Genomic DNA, 4,948 nt, shown 5'->3' on the forward strand with positions numbered 1-4,948 from the left:
CTTGCTGAAACGCCCGTTTTGTTTTGTAGATGTAGGGGGCACCCTGGGGTGAAAAAAAGGACCATGAAAGTTTGTTGGAAATAACCTTTAGATTATGTGTACAAAATTCCCTGCGTGTCCGTTCAAAACTGGCGACGCTGGATATTTTTAAATTTCTAGTAACAACAAGAACTGCAGTAGTAATGTTCTGGGGTCCGCCTTGCGCGGACCCAAAGTCACTGTACGATTTTAAAAACACATGTTAATCAAGTACCCATGATAATAGTGATGGGTGGGCCAAAGTCTCATAATGTAGATTTGAAAATACGGTAATTTTTTTTTACTTGTTATTGATTATTAAGTGTTTATACATAGCCGACACTTGCGGTGCTATTTCTATGTAAATGTTATGTTTAAAATGAGAATACAAGAATACCGAATACTGGGTACTGAACCTAAATATTTTCTTGATGATGACATAATTGATGTCGAAATATTGAATCCCAACACGATAGCGTGTATTTTAATATTTGGAGTATGTATTATACTTTCTGAACTTAAACATGTCTAAGCAGAAAGCAAATAAATAAGACTATGCAATTTGATTTAAAGAAAGGAGACAAGAACGATGATTCAAATGTTATTTTGACCCCGGATTTAAGACAACACATACAGTAGTTTCTTGGATAAGGGGATGATATTCGTAAATCTTTTGGTTCTAAATGTGTAATGCTTTTTTGGGTGTCACGTAAGTAGGCCTACAAATTATGCGAATTGCTGAGGACCAGGATTTTAAATGGTCAGATTGGGGCACTAGCGAATTCGGTAGGCCTACAACTAACTGGACCATCGGTTGGCAATAGTCTTGGTCAGAGTCAGAGCAAGGAGGGGACCTCCTAATTTCACTGTTCCCTGGTCAGAGCAGGGATGGATTCAGAGCGATGTTCGATCAGTATTTTTTACCCAATATGCACATAATTTTTTTATTTTTAAAACGAACTGTAATTGTAAAAGTTAAGCCAAAGGGCACAGCGGGTGTTGCACATTCCATGTCAGGCCTCATGTACAAAGTTACAAAAGAGATGTAGCCACTGACGACACGTTCCAGGCTATAGAACGACGCCCACCCGCATGTATTACGTAATAACACAAACCCATCTAATGAATAATCATAATTCGTAATACGCCTATGGTGACACAATTCACACAAATAAACGACAGAATGTCACCGGGTAACGTTATGACAGGCAGTGTACGAGCCGGAGTGCTGAGTTTTAAAAAAAATTAGTGAAGGCGGTCTACAACCTTAACCATCAAGAAGGTACATTCAAGTTTATTACGGTAAAATATACACTTAAATTAACATTAATGATTTAGTTATTTTGTACGAACGAGAACGAGTAATACTGGTGTACCACAGGGTGCGTCCTCTCACCCTTTCTTTTCACTTTGTTCACATATGACTGTGTAGCAACGCTCCATAACTGCCACATAGCCAAGTTCGCTGACGACACCACCATTGTAGGACTTATCTAAGATAATAATGAGACTTTTTATCGACAGCAAATTAAAGATATTGTAGACTGGTTCAGCAGTAACAATCTTTACTTAAATGTATCTAAAACTAAGGAAATGGTTGTAGACTTTCGGAAAGCTATAAATCCAAAATACCCTATATTTATTAATGATGTCCCAATCGACTTTGTTGAGGAATTTAAATTCCTTGGTATTTATATATCCAATGATATGAAGTGGCAACGTAACGTGCAAACAATTGTGAAAAGGGTACAGAAAAGAATTTTTTTTTTGCGTAGGCTTAAATCTTTTGGAATGCATCCGACTATTTTGATGTCTTTTTATAGAGCAGTAATTGAAAGCATTTTAACATTATCTATAACCGTCTGGTTCGGGGGCGCTACCAAAAACGACTTATATGCCCTTAACAGAATCGTCAGGACTGCAACGCATATCATTGGTTTGGAACAAATGCCTCTGGAAACCATTTTCCATGATCGGCTTCTTAAAAAGGCAGAGGCTATTATTGGCGACCAAACTCATCCTGCCTCAAACCTATTCCAATTGATGCGCAGTGGTCGACGTTTTCGTTCATTGAAAGCCACTAAGGCTAGATTCAGGAATAGTTTCTTTCCTAGAGCAATTAGGGCTCTAAATTGTAGGTAAATGTTTCATACTTTTGCACTTTGTTTCTTTGTTTGTGTTTGTTCTGCCTTTTGGAATGTATTTTTACCACAGAGCAAAACAAATTTCTATGTTCTCCTGAACAATGACAATAAAATATGATTGATTGATTGATTCATTCATTGATTGAGTTAGTTAACAAATTCTACGGAAATATATCACTGGGCCTAGACCTCCTATTTCACCTAGACAACTTATGGTTTAATGTGGTGGTGAACTTTATGCATTTACTGTGTCCATGCTTAACTTGAAAACAGTAGAACCTCTCCTTTTGGACACCCCTATTCAGGGGACACCTCTATTAAGGGGACACTTTTCCGTGAAACGAGGGGCGATATATCTTTTAACACTGCAGTTAACCCCTAGTGGGGGGACACCCCTATTAAGGGGACGGGGACAACTTCTGAGTGTACCAAATGGTCAAATAACCCATAACTCAAGATAAGAAAAAATCACTAAACTTTTATATAATATTGACACATTTATCATCCAATAGGAGGTCGAGATCCATGAAATGTCGTATATAAAGATGTGGGTTACCCACATCTTTATATTTGCACAAGTAATTAAAATTGTTTATTGAGCAGATTAATCTCACTGATAAACAACTGTATTACATTCGGCTGGTGCATATGAACTTTTATTTAGAGACACAATTTCATTATTTTCTTTCCAAAAAAACTTAATAAACGTTAACTAGCACCCCATATCGAATTTTCAATGGTGAAAATCGGCTCAGTATAACCCATTTTACCGAGTACAAAATTTAAGTTAATAGAACATACTGCTGTTACATCTTTTAGTTTTCCCCCACCGTTGAATTTAGGTACACGCTACAGGCTACAGTACACACAATGAAGTGGACAGAACTAAGCTATTTTACCGTTTTATTTACATGGATGCTTATAGGTGGCCTAATATTGTTCTTAAGTCTATGCTTCAACTTAAATGTGATTTTCATGATTTGAAATATAAATTCCTTACTTGTTGTGTAGATATTTTTGAGAAATATCCTGATACAGATTTTTATAACCATGTCTTTGATTTTGATAACTTAACATTTAATACTTTTTCTTTAAATACTCTTAAAAATAATGTGTTAGAATTGTATAAAGCAGAATGATCTAACAAATTAACTCAAAAAATCTCGTTACACAATTATTCAAAACTTCAATCTTTTCCCAATTTACAAAACTACTTAATAGACAAAACTAATTTCTATGGGGCAAGCTTAAAATTCAAGTTAAGATCTAACACGCTAACTCTTGATTGTAAAAATTATAAATGGTTCAATGACGTCTCATGTGCTTGTACCCTTTATGACAGTGGAGAAATTGAAGATGTAAAGCATTTATTATTAAAATGTACGGCATTTGACGACATTAGAAGTGATGAATTAACAAATTTAAAAAGTAAACTTACACTCTGTGATCTTTCTGATACGTGGACATTTTTTTCAACATCAGTTGCTGATGATAAATTATTGTATATTTTAGGAGCAGACTCAGTCTCTTTTTGTGATGATTCTGCTTTTATTTTTGATGATTACTGTAAAAAAAATATGCAATAAATACCTGGGGAAAACGCTCAGAATTTAAAAAGACTCTGAGTTAATTGGAAAATGGTTTAAACTTAACGTATTGTTGCTTTAAATTTTTGTTTTCTTTATGAGTTTATACAGTATGTATATTATACAAGTATGTGCGAATGTGAGTATGTGTACATGTTTATGTGTATATATGTGTGCATATATATGTATATGTATATATGTATACATATGTTTATGATTTTGGTGCTTTTTCTTATTTTTACTTCATTTTTGTAATTCCTGTTTAATTTTGATTTCAATTTTACGTTTTGATTCTGTACCTTTAGTTTACATTTTCAAAATTTAAGCCTATAGTTAAAACTTTTTGAGTTAAGCTATTGACTTTATTTACATTCCAGGTTAATTTGTTGTGCTTTTCTTTATGTGATTTGTTTTTGTATTAGGCTGTTTACTTTTGTATTTTAGTTGTTATTGTTGTCCGACCGCACGACACGAGTTGTGTGTGCCACCGTTCTAAAGGTGAAGTGTCAATAAATAAATAAACAATGAGCCACATCTTTATATGTCTGAGTTAACGCATAAATGGTTTTATGGACCCAGGGAACAGTTCCCTGATGGACCTTCTCAGGACTTTTTTCCTACCCCACATCTTTATATCTAATTTGACTGAGAGTTTTGCTTGAACAATTACGTGTAACTTTTGGTATCTGCCCATGAAATGTTTCCATTGCAGGATTTATATGTGCTATGAAGTTGAGCATAATCTCGGAAGAGAAGCCGGCAGCTGACTTTCCGGATTTTTAGAAGTTACTTTCATTTTTCATTTTTATTTTTATATTTTTTTGCTTTTTAAGCTGCTGGCACCTAGCTATTGTAGCCTTGCTTGATTTTGTATTGCCTTTTTATCTTAAAATAAATGAATGAGATGAATGTTTGGAAAATTTGAATTGTTTCTTTTAACTAACGGTCGAATTTATGTATCTTCTGATTGATTAGTAAATAATTGGTAGATAGGATGATTTATATGAAAGAATGGTGGTGGTGCTGTTCTTTACATTTGAAAACGGAGACCTGCATACGAAAACGGAAAACTCAAAACCGAACCATTTATATTTTACGCAAAGTCGAAAAAAGGCCAAAGCAATGCTCCAATCAAAGTTTTTTATAGCCTATTTTTTCCCTCATGTTTCGTCTATCTCTTGGACATGATATATATATATA

At 34.4% G+C, this 4,948-nt stretch overlaps 1 protein-coding gene across 2 annotated transcripts in view; it reads left to right on the forward strand.

Moving 5' to 3' along the window:
- The first annotated feature begins 1,178 nt into the window (after positions 1-1,178).
- Positions 1,179-4,948, forward strand: part of LOC117101734 (trace amine-associated receptor 9-like) — an 11,071-nt gene continuing 7,301 nt past the window's right edge. The window contains exon 1 of one of the 2 annotated variants that reach the window (XM_033241773.1): positions 1,179-1,300. The gene's annotated coding sequence lies outside the window, so the exon portion shown is untranslated. Of the gene's footprint in view, positions 1,321-4,948 lie in introns of both variants that reach the window. The other variant, XM_033241772.1, reaches the window with a different exon arrangement.

Source organism: Anneissia japonica, unplaced genomic scaffold, assembly GCF_011630105.1.
Source record: "Anneissia japonica isolate Jap-2015-1 unplaced genomic scaffold, ASM1163010v1 scaffold287938_len408866_cov212, whole genome shotgun sequence".
Classification (NCBI taxonomy): Eukaryota; Metazoa; Echinodermata; class Crinoidea; order Comatulida; family Comatulidae; genus Anneissia; species Anneissia japonica.